Source organism: Trachypithecus francoisi, unplaced genomic scaffold, assembly GCF_009764315.1.
Source record: "Trachypithecus francoisi isolate TF-2019V2 unplaced genomic scaffold, Tfra_2.0 Lachesis_group8, whole genome shotgun sequence".
Lineage (NCBI taxonomy): Eukaryota > Metazoa > Chordata > Mammalia > Primates > Cercopithecidae > Trachypithecus > Trachypithecus francoisi.
Window position 1 is genome coordinate 30169114 of NW_022681473.1, and position 8999 is coordinate 30178112.

Consider the following 8999-nt stretch of genomic DNA (forward strand, 5'->3'; position numbering starts at 1 on the left):
TTCTTCAAGCTTCTGCTTCATCTTTTTTTTTTAAATGTGGATCCTGACAGTGCTAGCTCTATAAAGTTAAGAGGATTAAATTAGATAACACACGTAAAAGGCTACTTTTGTCAGTCGTTTCATGTATTATTCCTATAATTCTGAATCCTGTCTCCTCCTTCCCCAGCACATAGCCATCTATCTTACACAATTTCCATTCATCACCATCTCCATAGTGCTCTTGTCTTGATCCTCTGTCCCTGCTTATGAGAATTTTAAAATGGGCCGAGTTGAACTGGAGACCAACTCCAATGTCAGGTTCCTAATTGTTTGGTCATCGCACACATGCCAGCAGTGGGGCCTGTCTTCTTAGTGATCCAGTTCCAGAACTTTCCATTGGCCCCTTGTTTTAGGTTGCAGAGGCTAGAAAGGCCCCTTTTCCCCACCCAGGCCATCCCTTTCTGAATGCTCACTGTCTCACCTGTACACAGCACCAGAGGTCATGGGACACTTCCATGGAAACGCTATTTGGTTGCCTGGTGTTTTGCATTTTGTAACACCAAGGCCTGATAGAACCAGGTTGTGGGACCAGCCACAGCTTGACAATGACAGAGGCATACTTTTTAAAACTAACACCTTGACCTCCTCATACCTTCCTCATCTCTCTATCGTCCTTGAAAACACAACCGAGATCTGTGTGTCCGAACTTTCAATAACAACAATAATAATAATTTCTTGTGTCAGGTGCAAAACTATCTGCTTAAAGTACATTTCTTCATTGCTGCTAGATTTTATGTTTGGAAATGTGAATATTCATTCCATTGAACCCTCAAAGCCAGTTTCCCAAATACCCTAGGGCTGGTTCCTACCATTTTATTGGGTAACCATGTCTCAGATGGCCCTACCTACTGGTGTTACATAAGAACAGGCTTGTCAGACAGAGGAGCAGAGTGATGAAGTAGGCAGTGGCCACATGACCAGTTGAGGGAGGATGAGAGTTTCATGGTTTTAAAAGCCTCAGCAAGGTCAGGGCAGTGGTTCATGCCTGTAATCCCAGCACTTTGAGAGGCCAAGGCTGGCAGATCACCTGAGGTTGGAAGTTCGAGACCAGCCTGACCAACATGGAGAAACCCCATCTCTACTAAGAATATAATATTAGCCAGGTGTGGTGGCACATGCCTGTAATCCCAGCTACTTGGAAGGCTGAGGCAGGAGAATCACTTGAACCTGGGAGGCAGAGGTTGCGGTGAGCCGAGATCATGCCATTGCACTGCAGCCTGGGCAACAAGAGTGAAACTTGGTCTGGAAAAAAAAAAAAAACCTCAGCAGGCCAGGTGTGGTGGCTTATGCCTGTAATCCCAGCACTTTGGGAAGCCAAAGCAGGCAAATCACTTAAGGCCAGGAGTTCGAGACCAGCCTGGCCAACATGGCAGAACCCCATCTCTACCAAAAATTAAAAAATTAGCCAGATGTGGTGACACGCACCTATAGTCCCAGCTACTCCGGAGGCTGAGACATGACAGTCACTTGAATCTGGGAGACAGAGGCTGAAGTGAGTGGAGATCACACCACTGCACTCCAGCTTGGGCAACAGAGCAAGACCTTGTCTTATAAAAAAGCTTCAGCAGAGGTGGTAACGCCTGTGGTTCGTCCAGGCATGGAAGGCAAGCACTCTGTTTGTGGGAGGGTATATTTGTACAGTCTTTATGAAGAGCAATTTGGTAGTACCTACCAAAATTCAAGATGCTTGTATCCTTTGAGTCAGCAACCCTATTTCTAGGGATTTCTCTCATAGATATATGAGAGATCGCAAAAAATATATGATGAAAAATTGCAACTAACTTTAATGTTTACCAAAAGGAAAATGCTAAATAAACTATGGTTCACCTAAACCATGAAGTAATATTAAAAAGACAGATCTATATGCCACAATGCTGAAAGATCTCCATGTAATGTGAATAAACAAGCTAAAAAACAAAGCTTATAATATGATTGTATTTTTTGTTTGAATATATATATATTTTGTACATGTCTGGGAGGATATACAACAAACAATAGTTGCTGCTGGGGGTGAGATTGGGGGAAAAGTTCATCCTTTTTAAAATTTTATGACAGATATATTTGTTCATATTTATATGTATTTTTATATAGATATATATTTGTATCTCATATGATAAAAATATTTCAAAGAATAGATTTCTCAGTTCCTCTCCTTCCATCCCTCTGGTAGACTATTCCAGCAAAGCAGTTCCTAATCCCAAATCTACAAAGTGTTTATCCCAAATAAACACTTATTCAGAGCTTTGCAGCTTACAAAGCAATTTTGCAAAAAAAAAAAAAAAAAAAAAAAAACTCGTTCAGATCTCACACCATCACCATGACATGATTCCCATTTTACAGATGAGGAAACAGAGGCTCAGTGAGGAAAAGTGCTCCTGCCCCAGGTCATATGCCTGGTGGCTGTGAGAGCCAGGACTGGAAGCTCAGGTCGTCCATATCTAGCACCAGGCACCTTTTCCAGCCCTCTCCAACTGACACCTGCTATACCTCTTCCATGGCCAAAGTCAGATAGATCTTCTCTGGCACAGGTGAAAACGAGACCTGGACATGCCTTAGAAATTTGAGGGTGAAAGGGAGAAGAGCAGAGAGAGAAGGGGAGGTGCAGGGCATGGTGTAGAAGAAAGGTTAAAAAGTATTTGAAAAGGCACAAGTGCCTTGGCATCCTGTTCTATAATTAAATGCATAGGCCATCAGCAAACCAGGTAAGCAAGACCCTAACTGGGGCCTCCTTCCTGTGCCTGCTCTGTCATTTGAGGACGAGTCATTTGTCACCACCTTGCTGTGAGCTGCATGTGAGCTGAGTCTAAACACCAGTGTGATGCTGCCCAAGAGCACCATAGGGAGCTGTCCCCAGAGCCACAGGTTGGAGAAGAGGAGATCCCAGAGGCCTTCCTGGCCTTTCTATAATGTGCATCTCCTTATTCAACATCCTTCAATGGCTCCCATGCCCTTTGGAATAAAATCCAGCCTCCATGACACTATTCACAAGGCCCTCTGTGACCAGGCACCTACCTATTTCTGCAGCCTCATCTCTAGCTTTCTCTCACCTGGCTTTTTACATACTGGCTGCTTTCATTTCCCCAAACAGGCAAGCCATTCTCCCATTCTCTTTCTCTCTCCTTCCTCCCCCAATCCTCACATTATTGCATAGACTGCCCCACATGCCTGGGCACCTTTACTCTCTGTCTTCCCTGGCTAACTGCTACTCATCCTTAGACCCCAACCCAAACACAGCTTCCCCGGGGGCCTTTCCTGATGAGCCCACCCCGCCACCATTCAGTCCTCACCTGAGTTGTTGCTTCTCTGCTCCAGAGTCTTCCTCTCTCCAGCACGTACCACACTTTGTGGTAATTGCCTCATGTACTTCCTCTCTCTTGAGCTGGACCGTCACAGGGGCTGGGGCATTCTAGGAATCCACAAATATGTATTGAATGAGTGGAGAATGACACGGTATGGATGTCACCCCACAGCAGATGACAGGTATCAGACTTCAAGAATGAAACTTAGCCTCACTGGCTTGGCAGGTGTCACGTAAATCCCACTACCTTGGTCCACATGGCCAGTTTCTCTCTGTCGATGCCTAGGAAATCGTAAGTCTTCAATGACAGGCATGTTGAAAAGGGCAGTGACCAAGGGAAGGTTGATTCATTGTGAGAAATTTCTGGTGGGTTCTAACCACAACTCCTTAGGGATAAAAACAGAACACCCTCAGGTTTACAAGGTGGTAATGGAACCAAAGGACTGAGACCAGTGTCAAGAGGTCATTGAATTCATTCCCCTGCCTTCAGGCAAGGCTGGCTCACTCACAGACCAGTGGGTGTTTCCTTATATTATTAGCAGGAGTTATTATTATTATTATTTTCATTAATAGCAGTATACCAAGGTTTTTATTAAAAATAAGCACTCACAGGGAACATGGTGGGTGCCTGCCTGCATCACCCTTCCCAATACTCAGCAGAACACAGAATCTGGTCTCAACAATGTAAGGTCTGACTCCATGCCCCTCATGTCAGCATGATTGCTCAGTGGGAGAATTGAAGTAAGCAGGTCCTCATTTAGAAGAGACCAAAGAAAATGTTCCAGAATCAGACTTTGGGCACTCTCTCTCGCAAGACCCCAAAGCATATGCAAAGTCACGGGGCCACCATCAGGCATTCCCTTTGCTATTTACAATCGACCCAGCTGTTTCCCTGTGCAGAGGGCACGCAGTTCAGAGTCCTGTCCATCCACGACCTCGTCTGATCCTCACAGTAACACGTTCATCCAAGGAATGGCAAGAAGCCAAAGGTGGACAGGCTGTAGGTTGGGTCACCAGAGTTCTCAAAACCAAGTGGATGAGTGGGCTTGAGTAAGGAACGAAGACATTCGATCACCAGTCAGAACCTCCACACTTTATATTCTGCTTCTCAGTCTGAAAAGAGTCCACGTAGTCAATAAATATGTGAGCACCTACTATATTCCCAGTACTGTTCCAGAGTCTAGAAATACAACAATGAACACATTTTTAAAAGACAAAACAACACCAAAAACCCTGCCCTCGTGGAGCTTACATTCTGGTGCTGTGGTGTAAGCCACTTTAAGTAACATGGTTTTAGATGATAGGTGGACCCGGAATTAATCAATATTGAATCACATAATGAGAAATGTGTGCCCATTCCAATTCTCTTAATTCGATCCTTCACAGACTTTAGAGGAGGTCTCAGTTGGCTGATATCCCCCTTCAACGAAAGGAGCACAGGCTGCAGGATCCAATGAGAAGTTAATTCCAGCCTTGGGTTTCATCCGATTTACTAACAGTTACCTTCTAGGTGTAGCCTGGGTTGCTAATTTTACATTGAAGGTAGTGATATTGTTGCTTTGTAAATAAATGCACATTCTTTAATAAGTGAGTCATTTATTTAAAAAAAAAAAAAAAAAGGACCTAAGAGGCTAATAGTACAAGTGGTAAATGAATATAGCAAAACACTGGATGTTTAGAAGACTTAAACTAGGTGGGGCCCTGAGCTTAGGAATAGCCAAGAGCACTTCTGCTTCTAAAGACCCAGACAAACTAAGGTTGCCTCACTTTTAGAGCGGGATAATCTAAAGGTTCATTGTTTCTTTTTTTTTTTTTTTTTTGAGACAGGGTTTCTCTCTGTTGCCCCAGCCCGAGTGCAGTGGTGCGATCTCCGCTCACTTGCAACCTCTGCCTCCTGGGTTTGAGAAATTATCATGCCTCAGCCTCCCAAGTAGCTGGGACTGCAGCGCACCACCACACCCAGCTAATTTTTGTATTTTTTAAGTAGAGACAGGGTTTCATCATGTTGGCCAGGCTGAACTCAAACTCCCAATCTCAGGTGATCCACCTGCCTTGGCCTCCTAAAGCGCTGGGATTACAGGTGTGAACCACCGCGCCCAGCCACACCACCTCATATTTTAATTAATCCCACCCCTGTCACCTTCATCTCTCCACCCACTCTCCAGCAGCCACTGCACTCAATGCACACCATCTCCAGGAGGGACACCATGAGGGTTAAGCCTGGAGTCTGGCAGCAAACACCCTACGCTTCCTCCTACCTGCCAAGGATTTCTCTCTCTTATCTCAATCCCCACACCTTCACTGAAGGCAAAGGTCACTCCAGGAAGCTCCCCAAAGTTAATTACCCCTCATTCTCAGAAGCCAACAACCTCCTACTCTAAATAGGGAAGAGACATCCAGTCCCTTCGAACCCGGCTTCTCCTTAGGTCAACGGGTTCTGCACAAGCTCAGTATCAGAATCACCTGGGAGCTTTACCAAAATACAGATGCCCCGCTGCCTACCACTGATTTGCTGAATCAGTCACTTCAAGATAGTACCCGGAAAGCTGTATTTTGTGCCCCTTTGGAGAGTCCAATGTTCAGCCAGATTTAGAAGCTGATATTCTTTACTGGAAACAACTTCTTCATAGGCTCTTTATTTGGCTAAGTAACAACCCACAATTATCTTATCAAGGCAGGAAGTGTGTCGTTTAGTACACAGGCTTTGGAGTTGAGCAAACCTGGATTCAAATCCTGGGCCCACCACAAGGAAGTGACCGAGTGGCCTCAGGTTAGCTGCTTAACAACCCTGTGCTTCAGTTGCCCCAGCTATAAAATGGGGGTATCAACGGCACCTACTCATCATCAGGTTGTTTGAAGGATTCCATAATCTAATGTATGCAAAATGCATTATGCATTGGCTTGGAGTAAAAGCGAAAAAAATACCAGCCATAGTTAATGTGGATTGGTTTTATCTTGGTAATCAAAGGGGGCTCAAAGTGGTTTGCAGGGAAGACAAGAGGAGAAGAGGACAGAGTAGAGTGAGAGGGAAGGCAAGCTGAAATAATCTTTGATGTTCAGATCTTATTTGCCACTTTCCCTTTAACGAGTGAGGCTCTAAGGCCAGAGGCCAGGATTCTAGGTCATTCCTCACCCCTTTCCTCACCTTCTGATCTAGAGATCCCACACTGGATAGGTGGCCAAAGTTGCTGAGTGACCCACAGATGTGGGGCAGACATTCACCAAGAGAAATCAACTGAGTGGACCATTGAGAAGAGCAAACTAGGACCCCTGTGCAAGGTTAGTAGTAAGGGAGCTTGGGAAGGCCCTACTCTTCCCTGACACACAGCAGGTACTCCCGTCTCCCCTCCACTAGCATATTTCTTTTCTTCATTTGGAAATGGAGGACTCTTTCCTTGTGGTGGATGATCAGTTCACTCACTCATTTACTGGTTCCCTCATTCAGTAAATCTCCACTGAGTGCCTGCTGGGCACCTCATCCTGTGCACATAGAATCTGCTGCTGGGACCGGACATCTCTGGCTTGCCTCCTGGTTTTACTAATTAGGAACCTGGGATCCAAGAAGGTGAAATGACTCAGCCACAATCTCGCAGCCGGCAGGTGGTAGCACTGGATTTAGATCCAAGTGTCCTGACTTGCACTCCACACACTGCCTGCATAAAGGGCGTGGCCAAGTTCCATAAGGAAATCTGTCTCTTCACCTCCATCATTTACGTGGCACAATGTCTGGAACTCGGTAATTGTTGGCAGGTGGAATGAATAGTTTGAAAACTAAATCTGAGAATGATTGTGAAACTAACACAAGAACAGAAAACCAAACACCGCATTCTCACTCATAAGTGGGAGTTGAACAATGAGAACACATGGACACAGGGAGGGGCATATCACACACCAGGGCCTGTCGGGGGCTGGGGGGCTAGGGGAGGGAGAGCATTAGGAGAAATACCTAATGGAGATCATGGGTTGATGGGTGCAGCAAACCACCATGGCACATATATACCTATGTAACAAATCTGCATGTACTGCACATGTACCCCAGAACTTAAACCATAATAAAAAAAAAAAAAGAGAGAGACCTGGCTCACGCCTGTAATCCTAGCACTTTGGGAGGCCAAGGCAGGTGGATCACAAGGTCAGGAGATCGAGACCATCCTGGCTAACACGGTGAAACTCCATCTCTATTAAAAATACAAAAAATTACCTGGGCATGGCGGCGGGCACCTGTAGTCCCAGTTGCTGGGGAGGCTGAGGCAGGAGAATGGTGTAAACCCGGGAGGCGTAGCTTGCAGTGAGCCAAGATCACACCACTGCACTCCAGCCTGGGCGACAGAGCGAGACTCCATCTCAAAAAAAGAAAAAAAAAGAAAACTAAACCTGTATTGAGCATAGAGCCATATAATGTGAAAAAGGCAGCGCTTCTCAAACTGTAATGTGCGCACCAATCACCTGAGCGAGATCTTGTTAAAATCATGGTGCTAATTTGGGGAGTTTGGGGTCAGCTGGGGATTCTATATTCACAGCAAGCTTCTGGGTGATACTGACATTGCCAACACCAGACCAGAACCTGAACAATGGACAGCACACTTTGAAGCCAGAGCACCTAGATTCAAAGTCCAAATTTGCTACTTATCAGCCATGCAGCCTTGAGCCAGTTATTTAAATTGACTGTGCCTTGGTTTTCCTGCCTCTAAAAAGAAGGATGGTGATGATAATGGAGTAGCTGTTTACAGGGCCATTGGGAGATTCAAGTCAGGTAATACGTGTTAAGCACTTTGTCTAGTGTCACTTGCGCATACTAAGCACTCAGAGGGCAGAAGGTGGAAGGAGAACCTTCCTTGAAGTAAGGCAGCCTTCTTGCTTTCTGTCCTAGACCCAACCCAGAAAAGTCAACTTATTCTTCTCCGGGATCTGGCTGTTTTTGATCCAAACCACCAGACCACCCTTGAACAGCTCCTGAAACCAAAAAGGATGTACGCACCCTAGCCAAGATAATGGTCAGATTAGTCCAGAATGTGACTCCAGCCCCAGCTGTCGCACAGCTACGTGAGCCCAGCAGATGAAAATGTGCCAGCAGGCAGATGTGGCAGGGTGCTGCCTTACAGAGTTGAAGTTCCAGCTGGCAGTCGTTTAGATTTGTTTCCCCTAAAAGCCTCTTTCCTTGAGCACATTGACAGCAGAGACTCTGTCTGATTTATCTTGGATCTCTGCACCCTGCACAGAGCTGGCATAGTAAATGGGCCAAGCTGAATTCCAGGCCTGGACCTTAGAGATAAGGGAAGGGCTCCTTGAGAACTGCTCCTGTTTGTCTTCAGGGTTGAGGCATGGCTGAAGGAAAGGGCCCTAGAAGGAAAGGGGCAGCGGCTGCCATTGGACCCTCAGCCTGGGATACTGCAGCCCCCCAGAGACTGGTACGTCAGGTCTCTTGAGTGAACAAACTCAGTTTGATCACGGGTTTCTCTGGGCAGGCCAGGTTCTGGCGTGTGCAGGCAGGGAAGCACTAAGCTCTGGGTTGGGCATTTTCTCAATTGTTTCATTCTCTCTCTCTTATCTCCAGCTAGTTAGTGATTAACTGGTCTTTGAAAGTTTCCCAGCCTCCCCCAAGCTCCCCAGGAGCACAGGTGGCCACTGGGTTGGAGCAGAAGAACCTGACTCAGGGCCCAGT

At 46.0% G+C, this 8999-nt stretch overlaps 1 protein-coding gene across 1 annotated transcript in view; it reads right to left on the reverse strand.

Moving 5' to 3' along the window:
• EHF (ETS homologous factor) overlaps window positions 1–3398 on the reverse strand; it is a 57253-nt gene extending 53855 nt beyond the window's left edge. Inside the window, exon 1 of the mRNA XM_033204967.1 lies at window positions 3327–3398. The gene's annotated coding sequence lies outside the window, so the exon portion shown is untranslated. The remainder of the gene's footprint in view (window positions 1–3326) is intronic.
• Window positions 3399–8999: the final 5601 nt, after the last annotated feature.